Genomic DNA, 20,514 nt, shown 5'->3' with positions numbered 1-20,514 from the left:
CGTGGCCTCAGCTCCACTTTCCTGCCTGCTCTCCACTACCCTTGACTCCCTTGTATTTCAAGGAATTCTCTCGGTCGGCCTCGAATACAATTAGTTACCCAGCCTCCACAGTTCTCTGTGATGGAGAAATCTAATGATTAATGTCCATCTGGAGAAGAAATTGCTCCTCATCGCCGTCTTAAATGGGATACCAATTATTCTGAAACTGTGCAAGTAGTTCCTGGTCCCGCCCCATCCTCGGCGAGGGGGGTGAGGGGAGAGAAGCGGTGGGGGGGCGGTGGAGGTACAGATTCTCTCTGCACAACACGTTTCCAGCATCTGGAGTTGCAAGTATTCATTCATAACAATTACCGTGAATCTTAACAGATGCCTTTCAGATATCCATCCAAACCCTTCAGGGATTTGAACATCGCTAATAAATCCCTCCCTTACCGTTGTTGCTCAAATGAAATAAATCGTGGTTTGTCTCGTGTTTCTGTGTAAAATAACACACGGGTCGGAGGTTCAACTTTGCAAAATGTCTTCTGAAATTGCAGATGACGCATGCCTACCCATTCCACCAGCCTGTCTATCTCTCCCCTATGTCTCTCTCTTCCTCATTGTCTAATGTAAACCCGAGTTTTGTGTCCTCTGCAAATTTGGAAATTATCTCCCGCTATATCCAAATCCAGGTCATTCATATTCCTCACATGGACAATTCACGTTCGCACCAGCCTCTGAGAGACACTGAATACGGCCCGACAGTCCGAAAATAAACCATTCACAACGACACAATTTGTTCCCCGGGGTACTCGGCCATGCTGCCACTGCCGCTTCTGAAGTTGGTCTTCAATTTTGATGGCATGGTGATATTTCATCAAGCACCTTTTGATACCTACAACATAAACTGGACTAATTTGCTGAAACATCTCTGTTCCTTCGTCAAAGACCTGTCAATCTATCTATTCATCCACCTATGATTTCTCTATGCGACTTGCAATTACCAGTAGTTAAACATTATTTTGTCCTGAATATTTAATGGTACAGTGCAAACTTGACGCTGAGGCATACATCTAGGCACTGGATTGGCTGACCGTTGCAGAAACTGTCTGACTTGTATTTCCCTAAAGTCAATGAAAATAAAAATAGGCCCTTTCTATAATAGATGACGAATCCAGAAAGTTGGCTTTGCACTCCAGCCGAACATTACTCCATTGTTCGATTGCTGCTGTCTTGTACGGACAAATTGGAAGAGTTCATTCAGCACACTGCGATATTATCAATGAGAAATATTGTTTTTTCCTGCCTTGTGTGGTTCCATGGTGAGTAATTTGCAGTACAAAAGAGTGGAAAAAAATCATTATGAGTATCATTCACTGTGACCGTCTTCACATTTGACCCAAGTTGCAAATCTGTAAGGCCAGTGAAAAGAGGAAACATCCATGGGCTTGAATTCTACTTCAGCAAGGACTCAGAACATGCAGTACAGCATCAGCCAATATTCTATACGTGCTGTCAAATGTTAAGTTCCAGTGCAGGTAGCGTAGCATATTAATACAACAACTTATATTTATGTGGCGCATTTAAATTTATAAAACGTCCCAAGACACTTTACAGGAGCATTATAAAATAAAGCATGACACCGAGCCACAAAAGTAACTCTTATGTCAGATGACAAAAAGATTGGACTAACAGGTAGGTTCTAAGCAGTGTCTATTTTTTATTCATTCATGGCATGAGGGCGACGCTGGCCAGGCGAGCATTTATTGCCCATCCCTAATTGCCCTTGGTGAGCTGCCTTCTGGAACCGCTGCAGTCCATTTGGGGAAGGTATACCCACAGTGCTGTTAGCAAGTAATTCCAGGATTTTGACCCAGCGACAGAAAAGGAACAGCGATATAGTTCCAAGTCAGGATGGTGTGTGACTTGGAGGGGAACTTGAAGGATGTGGTGTTCCCATGTATTTGCTGCCTTTGTCCTTCTAGTTGACAGAGGTCGCGGATTTGGCAGATGCTGTCTGAGGAGCCTTGGTGCATTGCTGCAGTGCATCTTGCAGATGGTACACACTATTGCCACAGTGCGTCGGTGGTGGAGGGAGTGAATGTTTGTAGATGTGGTGCCAATCAAGCGGGCTGCTTTGTCCTGGATGGTGTCGAGCTTCTTGAGTGTTGTTGGAGCTGCACCCATCCAGGCAAGTGGAAAGTATTCCATCACACTACTGATTTGTGCCTTGCCGACGGTGGACAGGCTTTTAGGAGTCAGGAGGTGGGTTATGCGTCTCAGGATTCCTAGCCTCTGACCTGCTCTGATAGCCCTGGTATTTATATGGCTACTCCAGTACAGTTTCTGGTCAATGGTAGCCCCTAGGATCTTGATAGTAGGGGATTCAGCGCTGGTAACGCTGTTGAATGTCAAGGGGAGATGGTTTGATTCTCTCTTGTTGGAGATGGTCATTGCACTTGTGTGTTTAGTTTAGAGATACAGCACTGAAACAGGCCCTTCGGCCCACAGAGTCTGTGCTGATCATCAACCACCATTTATACTAATACTACACTAATTCCATATTCCTACCACATCCCCACCTGTACCTATATTTCCCTACCACCTACCTATACTAGGGGAAATTTATAATGGCCAATTAACCTACCAACCTGCAAGTCTTTGGCATGTGGGAGGAAACCGGAGCACCCGGAGGAAATCCACGCAGACACAGGGAGAACTTGCAAACTCCACACAGGCAGTACCCAGAATTGAACCCGGGTCGCTGGAGCTGTGAAGCTGCGGTGCTAACCACTGTGCCACTGTGCCGCCCCATATGCCACCCCACCACATTGTGTGGTGCGAATGTCACTTGCTACTTATCAGCCCAAGCCTGGATATTGTTAAGTTCTTGCTGCATTTCGACACGGACTACTTCACTATCTGAGGAGTCACGAATGGTGCTGAATAATGTGCAATCATCAGCGAACATTCCCACCTCTGACCTTATGATTGAAGGAAGGTCATTGATGAAGCAGCTGAAAATGGTTAGGCCCAGGACACTACCCTGAGGAACCCCTGCAGTAGTGTCCTAGAGCTCAGATGATTGACATTCAACAACCACAACCATCTTACTTTGTGCTAGGTATGACTCCAGCCAGCGGACGGGTTTCCCCCTGATTTCCATTGATCTCAGTTTTGCTAGGGCTCCTTGATGCGATGCTCGGTCAAATGCTGCCTTGATGTCAAGGGCAGTCACTCTCACCTCACCTCTTGAGGTCAGCTCTTTTTTCCATGTTTGAACCAAGGCTGTAATGAGGTCAGGAGCTGAGTGGCCCTGGCGGAACCCAAACTGAGCTTCACTGAGCAGGTTATTGCTAAGCCAGTGCCACTTGATGGCACTGTTGATGACATCTTCCATCACTTTACTGATGATTGAGAGTAGGCTGATGGGGCAGTAATTGGCCGGGTTGGACTTGTCCTCCTTTTTGTGTGCAGGACATACCTGGGCAATTTTCCACATTGCAGGGTAGATGCCAGTGTTGTAGCTGTGCTAGAACAGCTTGGCTAGGGGCGTGGCAAGTTCTGGAGCTCAGGTTTTCAGTACTATTGTCAGGGCCCATAGCTTTTGCATTATCCAGTGCCTTCAGTCGTTTTTGAATATCACGTGGATGTGAATCGAATTGGCTGAAGCCTGGCATCTGTGATGCTGGTGACTTCGGCAGGAGGCCGAGATGGATCATCAACTCGGCATTTCTGGCTGAAGATTGTTGCAAATGCTTCAGCCTTATCTTTCACACTGACGTGTTGGGCACCCCATCATTGAGGATGGGGATATGTGTGGAGCCACCTCCTCCAGTTAGTTGTTGATTTGTTCACCACCATTCACGGCTGGATGTGGCAGGACTGCAGAGCTCAGATCTGATCCATTGGTTATGGGGTCGCTTAGCTCTGTCTATCGCATGCTGCTTATGCAGTTTGACATGCAAGTGGTCCTGTGTTGTAGCTTCACCAGATTGACACCTCATTTTGAGATATGCCTGGTGCTGCTACTGGCATGCCCTCCTGCACTCTTCATTGAACAAAGGTTGGTCTCCTGGCTTGATGATAATGGTAGATTGGGGGATATGCCGGGCCATGAGGTTACAGATTGTGCTTGAGTACAATTCTGCTGCTGCTGATTGCCCACAGCGCCTCATGGATGCCCAGTTTTGTATTGCTAGATTTGTTTGAAATCTATCGCATTTAGCATGGTGATAGTGCCACACAACACGATGGACGGTATCCTCAATGTGAAGCCGGGACTTCGTCTCAACAAGGACTGCGCTGTGGTCACTCCTGCCAGTACAGTCATGGACAGAAGCATCTGCAGCAGGCAGATTGGTGAGGACGAGGTCAAGAATGCTTTTCCCTCACCAACTGCCACGGACCCTGTCTTGCAGCTATGTCCTTTAGAACTCGGCCAGCTCGGTCAGTAGTGGTGTTACCGAGCCACTCTTGCTGATGGACATTGAAGTTCCCCACCCAGAGTACATTTTGTGCACTTGCCACATGGTGTTCAACATGGTGGAGTACTGAGTCATCAGCTGAGGGAGTGCAGTAGGTGGTAATCAATAGGAGATTACCTTGCCCATGTTTGACCTGATACCATGAGACTTAATGGGGTCCGGAGTCGATGTTTAGGACTTCCAGGGCATCTCCCTCCCTACTGTATGCCACTGTCCCGCCACCTTTGGTGGGTCTGTCCTACCAGTGGGACAAGTCATACCTGGGGATGGTGATGGCAGTGTCTGGGACATTGTCTGTAAGGTATAATTGCGTGAGTATGACTATGTCAGGCTGTTGGTTGATTAGTCTGTGGGACAGCTCTCCCAACTTTGGCACAATCTACCAGATGTTAGTAGGGAGGACTTTGCTGCGTCGACAGGGCTGGGTTTGCCGTTTTCGTTTCCGGTGCCTATGTCGATGCCGATGAGCCGTCCAGTTTCATTCATTTTTATTGACTTTGTAGCGGTTAGGTACAACGGAGTGGCTTGCTAGGCCATTTCAGAGGTCATGGAAGAGTTCACCCATTGCTGTGGGTCTGGAGTCGAATGTGGGTCAGGCTAGGTACGGACAGCAGATTTCCTTCCCGAAAGGACATTTGTGAACCAGATGGGTTTTTACAACAATCGACAACGGTTTCATGGCCATCATTAGACTATCTTTTTAATTCCAGATTTATTAATTAAATTCAAATTCCACCTTCTGCTGTGGTGGGATTCGAACCCATGTCCCCAGAGAATTATCCTGGGTGTCTGGGTTACTAGTCTAGTGATAATACCACTACGCCAATATTGCATTGTTGTCAGAGTCGCAGAATGCTTTCGTTCTGTCAACAACAAGGGAAAGTTACTTTAAAATGAGAGCGAGGTCATATCGCACAGAAGTCATCAAATGTACTTTCACATAATGGGTGTAAGAAATTGTTACCTTCTCACAAAAGGCTGTGGAATTTGGTAATCTCTTGGAGCCTTTGAAACTCAGACCATTGCAATTTACTTGCCTAAGATGTCATACGAACGTACGAACATGCGAATTAGGAACAGGAGTTGGCCAGCCGACCCTTCGAGCCTGCGTCACCGTCCAATAAGTTCATGACTGAACTGATTACTCCACATTTCCAACTCCCCCCAGTAAGCTTCCACCCCCATGCTGCTCAAGAATCTATCTATCTCTGTCTTAAACATATTCAAAGACTCTGCTTCCACTGCCTTTGGAGGAAAGACTAACAAAGACTCACAACCCTCTGAGAGAAAGAAATTCTCCTCATCTCGGTCTTAAAAGTGCGACACCATATTTTTAATCATTGACCCCTAGTTCTAGATTCTTCCACAACGGGAAACTTCCTTTCCACATCCACCCTGTCAATACTCGTCAGGATCTTGCACGTTTCAATTAAATCGCCTCTTGCACTTCTAAATTCCAGCGGACATATGCCTAGCCAATGCAATCATTCCTCGTAAGACAGCCCGCCCATTCTAGATTTTGGTTTGTTAAACCTCCTCTGTACTGCCTCTAAAGTATTTTCGTCCTTCCTTAAATAAGGAGACCAGTACTGGACACAGTACCCCAGATGTGGTATCATCAATGCCCTGTATAAATGAAGCACAACCTCCCTAATTTTGTATTCAATTCCCCTCGAGGTAAACAATTACATTCTATTAGCTTTCCTAAATACTTGCTGTACCTGCATACTAACCTTTTGCAATTCATACACAAGGACACCCAGATCCTTCTGCATGTCAGAGCTCTTCAATCTCACACCATTTAGATAACATTCTTCTTTTATATTCTTCCTGCCAAACTGGACAATTTCGCAGTTTACCACATTATATTCCATTTGCCAGGTCTTTGCCCACTCACTTAACCTACCGGTATCCCTTTGTAGCCCCCTTATGTCATCTGCACAAGTTACTTTCCTGACTATCTTTGTGTCATCAGCAAATTTAGCAACAATACCTTCGGTCTCTTCATCTAAATCATTTATATAAAATGGAAAAAGTAGCGGTCCCAGCACAGATCACTGTGGCACACCACTGGTTACATCTTGTCAACCAGTAAATGACCCATTTATGCCTACACTCTGTTCCCTGTTAGCCAGCCAAGCTTCTAACCACGCCAACATGTTACCCCCGACACCATGAGCTTTTATTTTATTTTCTGCAATATCCTTTGATGTGGCACCTTATCAAATGCCTTCTGTAAATCTAAGTACAATACATCTCCTTTATTAAAAACCCATGTATATCCCTCATGAACGCCAATAAATTGATTAAGCATGATTTTCCTTTCATAAAACCATGTTGACTCTGCCTGATTACCTTGAATTTTTCTCAATGCCCTGCTATACCGTATTTATTAATAGCTTCTAACATTTTCCTTAAGGCAGATGTTAAGCTCACTGGCCTTTAGCTTCCTGCTTTCTGCTTCCCTCCCATTTTGAATAAATCAGTTACATTCGCTTTTTTCCAATCTAACGGAACCTTCCCTTGAATTTAGGGAATTTTGGAAAATTAAATGTAATGCATTTACTATCTCACAAGCCACTTTAACACCCTCGGATGAAGTCCATCAGGACCCGATGACTTGTCAGCCCCTTGCTCCATCAATTTGTTCAATATCACTTCCCTGGTGATTGTAATTTTCTTTTGTTCCTCCCTCCCTTCCATTTTCTGACATACTGCTAATACTGGGATGTTACTTGCATCCTCTATAGTGAATACCATTGCAAAATATCTGTTCAATTCAGATGCTATCTCCTTATTATCCACTTTCACTTCCCCAGACTCACTATAGGAACAACGCTAATTCTGTTAATGCTTTTCTTTTTACATTATGTATAGAAACTCTCACTATCTCTCTTTATAGTTGTAGCTAGGTCTCTAATTTACCTTCCTTATTAATCTTTTAGTTACTTTTTGTTTCGTTTTTTGCACTCTGTCCAACCTTCTGATCTGCCTCCCATCTTGCCGAGGCTATCATCGTCAGCTATCATCTAACTGTGTGGCAAAACAGGCTGGATGGCCTGAACGTCCTACTACTGTTCTTATGATTCTTCCATGATTACTAACAACATTATCTTCAAAACCATAATAACAAGTATTGCCTGAATTGTCATTCCTGCCCTTGAACACAGTAGAAGGCTGCACGACAGGTAGCTGAAAGTTTTTTAAAAATTATTTTTCTGATTGAGTCCATCAGAACACAGGAAGCACAATGGTAAGGTGCTGCTAGTTTCTGCAAGAATTATATAGCAATAATGGCATACGGGTCAATGTGTTCCTGTTTGATTCTTTTAAAAACATAACCCATATATTAACCAGCTTGGATGCACGAGCATGAGTGTTTCAATTATTCCAGTTGGATCGTGCTTTCTATGAATTGGGCCAGAGAGGGCGGAGTAGGTGGGGGTGGTGGTAGTTATATGATGAACATCATAAGAAAAACGGGGACCATCATGCCGGCGAGAATTGCCTCTTCATGAATAACAACGTAACTTACGACCTGCCACATCAAGTTTTGGAATTAGTTGGCAAGGAAGAAGCAACAATTAATTTCTACTTATTCTTTTTCAATCATTCATCAGATGTGGGCATAGCTGTCTAGGCCAGCATTTATTGCCCATCCCTAATTGCCCTTGAGAAGTTGATGGTGATTTGTATTGTTGAACCCCTGCAGCAGATGTGAGGTAGGTGCACCCACAGTGCTGTTAGGAAGGGCATTCCAGGAACTTGACGCAGCGACAGTGAAGGAACGGCGATAGAGTTGCAATTCAGGGTGGCGTATGACTTGGAAGGGAACATGCAGGTGGTGGTGTTCCCATGTATTTACTGCCATTGTTCTTCTAGTTATTAGAGTTATTAGAGTTATTAGAGTCTTCTAGTTATCTAGTTATTAGGTCGCTGGTTTGGAAGTTGCTCTCTGAGGAGCCGTGGTGCTTTGCTGTAGTGCATCTTGTCGATGGTACACACTGCTGCCACTCTGAGTCGGTGGTGGAGGGAGTGAATGTTTGTGGATGGGGTGCCAATCAAGTGGGTTGCTTTATCGTGACTGGTGCTGAGTTGCCTGAGTGTTATTGGAGCTGCACCCACCCAGACAAGTGGAGAGTATTGCATCACACTGCTGACTTGTGCCTTGCAGATGGTGGAGAGGATTTGGGGAGTCAGGAGATGGGTTACTCACTTCAGGATTCCTAGCCACCGACATGCTCTTGCAGCCACGGTATATATCTGGCTACTCCAGTTCAGTTTCTCGTCAATAGTAGCCCCTAGGATTTTGACAGTGGGGGATTTAGCGATGGTAATACCATTGAATGTCATGGGGACATGATTAGATTCTCTCTCGTTGAGGATGGTCATTGTCTGGCACTTGTATGGCGCGAATGTCAGTTGCCAGTTATCAGCCCAAGCCTGGATAATATACAGATCTTGCTGCCGTTCAATAAGGACTTCTTCAGTATCTGAGGAGTGATGAATGGTGCTGAAAGTTGTACAAACACTTCTGACCTCTTGATTGAAGGAAGGTCATTGATGAAGCAGCTGAAGATGGTTGGGCCTAGGATACTACCCTGAGGAATTCCTGCAGTGATACTGTGGAACTGAGATGATTGATCTTCAACAACCACAACTATCTTCCTTTGCATTAGGTACGACTCTAACCAGCGGTGAGTTTTCACCCTGTTTCCATTGACTCCAGTTTTTCTACGGCTCATTGAGGCCAGCCTAGGTCAAATGCTGCCTTGATGTCAAGGGCAGTCACTCTCACCTCAGCTCTTGAGTTCAGCTCTTCTGTCCATGTTTGAACCAAGGCTGTAATGAGATTAGAAGCTACGTGGCCTTTACGGAACCCAAACTGAGTGTGGCTGAGCAGGTTATTTCTGAGCAAGTGCTGGTTGATTGCACTGTTGATTATACCTTCCATCACTATAGTGATGATTGATAGGACAGTAATTGGCCGGGTTGTACATGTCCTGCTTTTTGTACATGTTACATACCTGGGCAATTTTCCACATTGTTGGATAAATGCCAGTGTCCGAGCTATACTGGAACAGCTTTGCTAGCGGTGCAGCAAGTTCTGGAACACATTTCCTCTGTACTATTGTCGGAATATTGTCAGGGCCAATAGCCTTTGTTATCTCCACTGCCTTCAGTCGTTTCTTGATGTCACGTGGAGCGAATCGAATTGGCTGAAGTCTTGTATCTTTGATGCTGGGGACTTCAGGAAGAGGCCGAGATGGATCATCCACTCGTCACTTCTGCCTGAAGACTGCTGCAAATAATTCAGCATTACCATTCGCACAGATGTGTTGGGCGCCCCCATCATTGAGAAAGGGAATATTTGTGGAGCCACCTCCTCCACTTGGTTGTTTAATTGTCCACCACCATTCACAGCTGAATGTGGCAGGACTACAGGGCTTAGATCTGATCGGTTGGATATGGGATCGCTTAGCTCTGTCTCTCACACGCTGCTGGCACAGTTTGGCATGCAAGTAGTTCATGTTGTAGCTTCACCAGTTTGACATTTCATTCTGAGGTATGCCTGGTGCTGCTCCCGGCATGCCCTCCTGCACTCTTCACTGAACCAGGGTTAATATCCTGGCTTGATGGTAAGAGTTGAGTGGGGAATATGCCGGGCCCTGAAGTTAGACATTGACGTTGAGTACAATTCTGCTGCCGCTGATGGCCCACATCGTTTCATGGATGCACAGCTTTGCACTGCTAGATCTGTTCGCAATCTATCCCATTTAGCATGGTGGTAGTGCCACACAAAACGACGAAGGGTATCCGCAATGTGAAGGCGGGACTTTGTCTCCATAAGGACTGTGCGGTGGTCACACTTACCGATCCAGTCATGGACTGATGCATCTATGGCAGGCAGATTCGTCAGGAAGAGGTCAAGTGTGATTTTCCCTCTTGTTGGTTCCCTCTCCGCCTGCCGCATACCCAGTCTAGCAGCTACGTCCATAAGGGCTGATCGCCATCAGCGGTGTTACCGAGCCACTCTTGGTGATGGTCATTGAAGTCCCCCACCCAGAGTACATTCTGCGTCCTTGTCACTCAAGGTGCTTCCTCCAAGTGGTGTCCAACATGGAGGAGTACTGAATCATCAGCTGAAGGAGGGTGCAAAGTGGTAATCAGCAGGAGGTTTCCTTGTCCACGTTTGGCCTGATGCCATGAGATATGACATATGTAAATAAAAATTTTTACATTTCCAAATATACACTACCAAAATAATATGAAAATTTAGCACAGATGCTGCAAATGCTGATAAATAATAAATATTATACAGTTTAGAAACGATCGAAAGTGCAATTCACTCTCATGTACTAAATTTGTAACCTCTGAGATGAACAGAAATATCCAGTTACTCTGACTGACCAAACTTCGATCAGTTATTGCAATAAGTTCTGAAGATCACGTTAACATAGATATGAGATTGTTAGGCAATTTAATAACATTGAACTTAATATGATATAATTTTATTCAATCTGAAATCCAGAAAGTGTCAATCTCAATTTATTGTGCTATTCCATCTTAGAGAATGTGCCTTTTTATCCTGGTTATAAAGAACCATGGTGAGTAACGCGGATTAGCAAAGGTATTGCACATATTTGAGGGAATTGACATCCACTTACAGAGGATTTGCAGGAGACAGATGTATTTAATTTCAATTGTGGGGTCTCCGAACATCAGTACAACTCCCTCTTTGGAGTCCACTGATACGAACCAGCTGTTTTCTGTTATGTTTACCTGAAAAGTGAAATCACAGAATCATACAGGGAATAAGGAAGCCATTCGGCCCCTCGTTCCTGTGCCCGTTCGTCGAAATCAAATTGACAATTTTCCCACTCCCCAGTGCTTTTTCTAGTAGACTTGTATCGTTTCTGTATCATTTCCAAAAGTACTGCAGCAGGCAGACATCCGGGGCCATAATCTACTTTGCTTCAATGCACCATTTGTCTCGTCAGATTCGGAGAAATCGATGCTGCTATAGATGACATGCGACTACTGCTTCAATATCAATTGTTTGCATTCGCAAATCCTGAAAATCTACTTACATGTATTGAGGAGGCAGTGACTGCAGCCAGTTGTCCGAGAATAGTCTGCAGCTTTGGCGATCACTGACCATGTGCAACGCGACTGCGCAGTGAGGTCAGTGTAACAGCTGACCGTATGAAAGAAATACAAAACAGGAACTGACGCAGGACGCGGGAAGCGAGTCCACTCTTTCCCTGAAAAGTGGACTTAGCCCACACGGATGTTGAATGGATTCTTATCTAAAGTGAACAGTTGCATTCCATGCCTGAGACATCTTTGCAGAATTATTCATATATGATTTATTCTCAGCGGTTAACACAGAGACTGCTCTGATCTGTGGCCCTAGGTTGACAGCGTCTTTATTTGCGACCTAGGGAAGTGTTACCACAGGTCTGCGTATGCTGCCTGCCACAACAGTAGATAGGGAACAAACCTGAAAGGGCGTTACCAATAAGAAGCATTGACGAGTGAGCGTGTTTCCCTCTGGCAGAATTAAGCATTTAAGGCCTTATCGTTTAACCCTGTGTTTAACAAAGGGGCGATTCAACTTACAAATTGCTTAAGCCTGAACCAGACTAATTCGCTGCATCTGCTTAAACCGCCAGATCTAACAGTTAACCGTTAATTTTTGCCGATCGAAATCACTAATCTAATTATTTTTTGAAAATATCTGATGGGCTCTTGAAAAGTTTAGCTGCTTAGTGCAGACATGCAGAGTAATGGAATATCTCACCTATTCATTGCTGACTATGTGTGAAAATATGTGTCAAGCAAGTAGTTGCTTTTCTGGTGTCACATTCTAATTGCTGAGTTCTCGGAATCGATTAACCCTTTCACTGTCGCGGTGGTCAGATGTATAAGTCCTTTCCTACATTGTAATTATGACGGTGAAACATTTCCCCCACATGAATGACATGCATCTATACTGTCCCCTGACACAGACCTAGAATTAGTACTGACTCAATTTTATTGTTTCAAACTTTTGATTGGTACCAAGATTCTCCTAATGACATAGGCCTATCATTAGCATCAAAGCTATTCTATTGGCTCAGACGTATGATTCGTATATATGCTGTTGTAATTCTGATCTCTTTGATCCATCCACAGGATCTACTTGTGCTCACGCTTGTTTCTGACCAACATGCTGTCCCTCGCCGAGAGCACCTGACATCACATTCGTTTTCATACGTACACTGATGACACACTCTTCTACCTCACCATCACCTGGTTCAACACCTCTACCTTTGCTAAGTTTGCTTATCTGATCTCCAGTATTGTATGAGAAAAAAACATGCCCTCCAATTAAATATTGGGAAGACTGAAGGCATTGTCTTTGGTCCCCGTTGCAAATCTTTTCTTCGTTACACACTCTAGAATTTCCTTGGCGACTCTCTGAGGCAGAAGCCGACAGTTTGCAACGGTCATATTATAAATGATTCCAAGATGAGCTGCCGACTATATATCAGTTCCATCCCTGAGACCGCCTATTTTCCCCTGCCTAACATCGCCGAACACCACCCGAGCTCAGCTATCTGCTACTGAATCCCTCATCCATGTCTTTGGTACCTCAAGATAGACTGATTCAATGTGGTCCTGGCTGGGCTGTCGCATTCTATCTTCCATAAACTAAAAAAAACATCCAAACCTCTGCTGGTTGTATCCCAAAAGTGCAGCAAGTCATATTCATCGATCACTGGCTGGCTTCGCTAGTTTCCATTTGCTCCTGTTTAAGCAAAACCTCGATTTTATATTCTTACCCTTGTTTACAAATCCTCCCATGGAGGCACCCTCTATAATCTCTTCCAGTCCATAACCCACCGTTCATCTAATTGTGACCTCTCGAGCAGCCCGGATTTTAATTACTCCAACATTGGTCGCCGTGCCGTCAACTGCTTATGAACAGACAAACATACGAATTAGGAACAGGAATAGGCCACTCGGCCCATCGAGTTCGCTCCGCCATTTAATAAGGTCATGGCTGAACTGTTTACTCCACATTTTTACCTACCCCCAATAGCTATCCACCCCCTTGCTTATCAAGAATCTTTCTACCTCTGCGTAAAAAATATTCAAAGACTCTGCTTCCACCGCCTCTTGAGGAAGAGAATTCCAAAGACTCACGACCCTCTGAGAGAACAAATGTCTCCGCATCTCTGTTTTATATGGGCGATCCCATATTTTTAACCAGTGACCCTAGTTCCAGATTCTCCCACAAGGTGTAACATCCTTTCCACATACAGTCTGTCAAAACCCCTCAGGATCTTATATGTTTCGATCAAGTCACCTTTTACTCTCCTAAATGCCAGCGGATACAAGCCTCGTCTGTCCAATCTTTCCTCAGAAGACAGCCCACCCATTCCAGGTATGGGACTACTAAACATTCTCTGTACTGCTTCCAACGCATTGGCATCCTTAGTTAAATAAGGAGACCAGTACTGTACACAATACTCCACATGTGGTCTCAGCAATGACTTGTATAGCTGAAGCAAAACCTCCCTACTTTAGTACTCAATTCCCCTCGCGATAAACAATCACATTCTATTAGCTTTCTTAATTACGTGCTCTGCCTGCATACTAACCTTTAACGATTCATGCTCTGGGGCACCCAGATCAGTCTGAATCTCAGAGCTCTGCAATCTCTCACCATTTAGATAATATGCTTCTTATTTATTCTGTCTGCGATATATATGCCCCAGCATAGTTCCCTGTGGCACACCACTCGGTACATCTTGCCAACTAGAAAATTAACAATTTATGTCTATTCTCTGTTTCCTGTTTGCTAACCAAACCTCTACACATTCCAATATGTTACCCCTACACAATGCGCTTCTAATTTCTGCAATAATCTTTGATGTGGTACCTTATCAAATGCTTTCTTGAAATCTAAGTGCAATACATTCACCGACTCCCCTTCATACACAGCACATCTAACTCCCTCAAAGAATTCCAATAAATTGGTTAAACATGATTTATTTTCACAAAACCATGCTGACTCTGCCTGATTATCTTGCCATTTTTCTAAATGTCCTTCTGTAACGTCTTTAATAATACTTTCTAACATTTTCCTTCAGACAGATGTTCGGCTAACTGACCTTTAGTTTCCTGCTTTCTGTCTACGTCCCTTTTTGGATAAAAGAGTTACATTCACTAGTTTACAACCTAACGGAACCTTCCCTGATTCTAGGGAATTTTGGAAAATTAAAACTAACACATCGACCAGACACTTCTTTTAAGACTAAAATAAAAGAAAAATACTGCGGATGCTGGAAATCTGAAATAAAAACAAGAAATGCTGGAACCACTCAGCAGGTCTGGCAGCATTTGTGGAAAGAGAAACAGAGTTAACGTTTCAGGACAGTGACCCTTCTTCGGAACTGTTCTGATGAAGGGTCACTGACCCGAAACGTTAACTCTGCTTCTCTTTCCACAGATGCTGCCAGACCTGCTGAGTGGTCCCAGCATTTCTTGTTTTTACTTCTTTTAACACCCTCGGAGGAAGTCCATCAGGACCCGAGGACTAGTCAGCCTCCAGCTCCAACTATTTGTCCAGAGCCACTTCCCTGATGATTGTAATTTTCATGAGTTCCTCCCTTCCTTCCATTTCCTGACTTACAGCTAATACTGGGATGCTACTTGTATCCTCAATAGTGAAGCCCAAAACAAAATACCTGTTTAATTCATCTGCCATCTCCTTATTATCTATTATTAATTCCCTAGACTCACTTTCCATATGTCACTTCGTTAATTCTTTTCTTTTTTTTTAATATTTATAGAAACTCACTATCTTCCTTTATGTTTCAAGCGAACTTTCTCTCGTACTTTAATTTTACCTTACCTATCAATCTTTTTGTCATGCTTTTTTTTTATTCTGTCCAAACTTCCGACCTGCCTCCCATCTTTGCGCAATTATAGTTTTTTTTGGAAGATTGATACTACCTTTAAATGTTTTAATTAATCACGGATGGCGGGTTCCACTCTTGGAACTTTTCTTTCTCATTGAATTGTATCCGTTCTGTGTATTCTGAGATATCCCCTTAAAAGTCTGCCACTGCATCTCTATTGACCTAACCGTTAACCTAATTTGCCAGTTCACATTAGCTAGCTCTGCTTTCATGCCCTGGTAATTGCATTTGTTTTAAAGTTTGAAACACTAGTCTTGAACCCACTCTTCCTTCCTCAAGCTAAATGTAATATTCAATCATATTATGACCACTGTTACCTCGGGGTGCCTGCACTATGAGATCATTAATTAATCCTAACTCGTTGCACAAGACTAGTATAACCTGCGTTATGGTTGGCTCCAGAATGTATTGTTCGAAGAAATTATTCCGAAAACTTCAATGTACTCCTCATCTACACTACCTCTGCCCATCAGATTTTTCCAGTCAATATGCAGGTTAAAATCCCCCATAATTATCGCTGTACCTTTCTCACAAGCTGTCGGTATTGCTTCTTTTATACCCCGTCCAACAGTGAAGTTAATGTTAGGTGGCCGGTGCTGCACCCCCACAAGTGAATTATTGACTTTATGATTTATCATCTCTACCCAAACTGCTTCTACATCCTGGTCTCCTGAACTTAGGTTAGCCGAGCCCTGGCACCGAGAAGGCAACACAGACGTCTGGACTCTTGCTATTTGCTGCAGAGAGCAGTGTCAATCTCCTTAACTGTACTGTCACCTACTACAACTAAATTCTTTTTTCTCCCTCCACTTGAATGGCTTCCTGTACCATGGTGCCATGGTCAGGTTGGCCATCCACGCTGCAGCCACCACTCACATCCAACCAAGCTGAAAGAACCTCAAGCCTGTTGGACATTTGCAAAGGCTGAGGCTCCTGCACTCCTGCTGTCTGGGGCCTCCTACCTGCCTCAGCTGTAGCCCCTCTGTCCTTTCCCTGGCAACTGATCAAATCAGAAGACACTAACCTAAGGGATGTGACCTCCTCCTGGTACAAAATGTCCAAGTAGCCTTCCCTCTCCCTGATGTGTCGCAGTGTCTGCAGCTCGGACACCAGTTCAATTACTCTGAGCAGAAGCTCTTCGAGCCGCAAACACTTACTGCAGAGACCCTCAGCTCTCGAATCCATTCTCTAAACTTCTCCAGCTCTCCTTTTCTACTTCTTAATATAAGGCACTCCTTAAAATGCATCGGTTTAACCAAGCTTTCGACCATCTTCCCTAATATAGTGACATTTAATAGCGATTTTAATGATGCGACCCAATGTTCAACTTCGCGTTATATCGCTCCTGTGAAGTGACTTGAGATAATCTATCATGTTAAAGTGAATGTATAAATGCATGTTGCTGTTTTTGTTCCTCAAATGACTTTTGGATGTCAATATACACAATATTAACAGATTAATCTTTTTCAATCCATCTGTACTTCGTCAAAGAACAGTTCACCTATCCATCTATCCATGCATTTATTCAGTTGCAATTATACTTTCTTCGTCGTAATTATCCTCAGTTAAAATTTACATTCTTTTTAATGTATGATGGTGGTGCATAAACTAGGGACTGATGGTTAAAACTGTTCGGATTGGCTGACAGTTGAGAAACTGCCTGATTAATTTTGACAGTGAAGTCAATGAAGATTAACCTCAGCCATTTCTACAATTGGTGGACAATCCAGAACATCAGATTTGGACTTGTGTGACCAAATGAATATTATTCTTTTGCTTGTTGCAGATATTGTTATGGAAGGGATTTTCCTTTTTCTTTGCTAACATATTTTTTGAGGAATTCATAGTCAAACTGCATAAATGTTGGCCCATTTTTTGTTTCAAGACAGTCATCAAGGGGATACAGAAAGGACTGGTTTGGCAGCAATGTACCGATTGTCACATGACTCCCAAGTTAAAAATAGAACTGTAACCCCGGTAATAGGGGAAGATGTGGGCAGAAAAGTGTCAGGAGCCCTCGATTGGATAAGCCCAGGAGCAGCAGCGCACCTGAGTGGTCAGAAAACTCACAAGATTTTGGCTGGAGTGTCAGTGTGTTTTACCTTCTGGAGTGAGCGGCTGATAAAGTTAGCCTGCTGCTGAAGAAGTGTCAAGGAAGGAGAGAAGACCAGAACCCAGCTCGCTTTCCAACAACTGCACAGTGGCGCAGTGGTTAGTACTGCAGCCTCACAGCTCCAGGGACCTGGGTTCGATTCCGGGTACTGCCTGTGTGGAGTTTGCAAGTTCTCCCTGTGTCTGCGTGGGTTCTCTCCGGGTGCTGTGGTTTCCTCCCACAAGCCAAAAGACTTGCAGGTTGATAGGGAAATTGGCCATTGTAAATTGTCACTAGTACAGGTAGGTGGTAGGGAAATATAGGGACAGGTGGGGATGTTTGGTAGGAATATGGGATGAGTGTAGGATTAGTATAAATGGGTGGTTGATGTTTGGCACAGACTCGGTGGGCCGAAGGGCCTGTTTCAGTGCTGTATCTCTAATCTAAACTCTCTGAAATACCCTGAGAAGTCCACTATGACAATTAACTTCGTCTCCTGTCTTTCAAGATAGCTTGCTAAAGTAAATTCGAATGCCGCCAGTAAATAACTGTTCCAAACAAACCTGGTGACCTGTCTCTGTGTACTCGGAGGCTAGACTGCATGCCAGTTTTTGAACACCATATGGCATCTGCCGTTTCATTCAAAAATGAACAAGAGAATCAGCCCAAGTATTTTGTTTTGTTTGTAACAGAGCTCTGATTTTTCTTTTAAATCCCTTTTATTTTTCTGGTTAACTGGTGTATGTGAGTGTGGGTCTGTGAATATTAGGGTCTAAGGTAAGGAGGTGATTTGAAATTTAAATCTGTGTGTTTATGCTTTGCTTCATGACTAGTTAAGACTTGTTTAATAATAAACTGATAATGTTGTTATTCATTAAAGAAACCTGGTTAGTGTGCTCTATTCTGGGAAAAATAGAATACATAATTGACTTTATTAGTAAGTCTGAAAATTTAAAATGTTTGTTGCGACCTGTGGAGATGTGAGACTGGAATGGACAATGCACTTGTCCCACCTCGGGTGTAATAATATCCTGTCATTGGAAGAGTTCATTCAAGAAACTGAATTGTTATCATAACGAATATTATACTGATCATACCTTGTGTGGCCAAGTGATGAGCAATGTCGGCTGCAAAGGGGAAAATATATATTAGTTTCATTAACTGTGACTTTCTTCATATTTAACCCATGCAGCACAACTGTTCTAAATAGAGGTAATGGCCAACGGATGAAATTAGACTTCAGCAGGGACACAACACAGGTACTATAGCATCTGCTGCCATTCTATATCTGCTGCCAGATGATAAGTTTCGTTGAAGGAAATGTTACATATTGGGACAACAACATAAACATATTTACATCGTACCTTTAAAGCAATACAACATCCCAAGGTGCTTTACTGGGGCATTATAAAAACAAATTATGAAACCGAGCTACACAATAAGTTACTAGATCGCATGAACAGAAGCGTGGTCAAGGAGGCGGTTTTTAATGAGTGTCTTCAAGGCATAAATTGAAGTGGATTGCTGGAGCGTGTAGGGCAGGTACTCCATCTTGGAACTTATGCCGATCTACCCACTCACGAATAAAAGAAACGCTAATTTTGAAGATTCTAATAGTTTTAGGATTAAATTAAATATTTGTATTTCTTTAATGGGATGTGGGGGTGGCAGGCATGGCCAGCATCTGTTGTCCATCCCTAACTGCTGTTGTGAAGGAAGTGGTGCGATGTCTTCTTGAACCACTGCAGTCCATTTGGTGCTGGCCCACCCGCAGTGGTGTTAGGGAGGAAGTTCCAGTAATTGACCCAGTGCCAATGACGGAAAGATGCCATAGTTCCAAGTCAGGATGGTGCGTGACTTGGAGGAAAATTTGCAGCCAGACGGAAGGAAAACGGCAGAGAGCCACTGAGTTTGCTTGTTCTTTCAATAACAATGGAATATTTCTTTAAAAATGGAGCTTGGCCATTCAGCATAGAAATCAGAAAGTACCTGTTCACACAATGGGTAGTGAGAATTTGCAACTCTCTCCCAAAAACAGTCTGTGGACATTTACAGTGAATTGGCGCTTTCAAGTCAGATGTCGGTAAGTTTTAGTTGTGTAAGATATCCCGGCTCACAGAACAAAGTCGGTTAAATGGAGTTGAGCACAGATCAGTTATGGCCCAATTGAAAGTCACGGCAGAGGCAAGGCGCTAAATGGCCTGCTGTTCGTATTTTTCTTATATCATTAACATCAATATTGTCAGCTTAATAATCACAAGTAAAGTCTCGATTTTCATTCTTACCCTGGATCACAGTCCAGCGTCTGGAAAAAGACAGAGGAAAGTTGTTTTTGTGTCTCAGACACAGGAATCTCAGTCCTAAGGCAGTGCATGTTGCTGCAAAATATGTACAACTCAAATTACAAAGGGGTCAGTGATCAGGACAACACAGCATTGAAGACCCATCAGCATTAATTCCCCTGCAAAAACAGAAAGCCTGCAGTTTGCATCTCTCTCTCTTTCTCTCTCTCTCTCTATCTATCTATCTCTATCACGCTCTCTCTCACACTCCCTCTCTCTCTCTTTCGCACTATCATTCGATATATTCATCTCTTTGATTGTCACTCTCTTACCCTCTACGCATATGTTTGTCCCTGTACTGACCTGCCTGCTTGTAGCTAGGTATCTCGTTCTCTCTGTTCATCTCTCTCCTCCGCACCCTGTCCATGTCATCTATGCCTGTTTCATGCTGTATCCCTTCGACACTGACTCTCTCGTGTGTCTAACCATCTTTTCGCTTACTCTTCCCTCTCCCTCTGTCTGCCTTGCTCTCTCTTACTGCCTGTTTTGATCTCTCTCCCTTAGACTCCCTCTGCGTCTCTCTCTGCACATTTTCACTGTCACTGCGTGATTGTACTGCTCGCTGCCGATCTGTGTCGCTCTGTGACAGATTTTCAACTAGAAGCCTGACTGTGTCAAAGCTAGCTGCAGAAACCACAAAC

The sequence above is a fragment of the Heterodontus francisci genome, chromosome 45, assembly GCF_036365525.1.
Source record: "Heterodontus francisci isolate sHetFra1 chromosome 45, sHetFra1.hap1, whole genome shotgun sequence".
Lineage (NCBI taxonomy): Eukaryota > Metazoa > Chordata > Chondrichthyes > Heterodontiformes > Heterodontidae > Heterodontus > Heterodontus francisci.
This window is presented reverse-complemented; position numbering follows the sequence as displayed.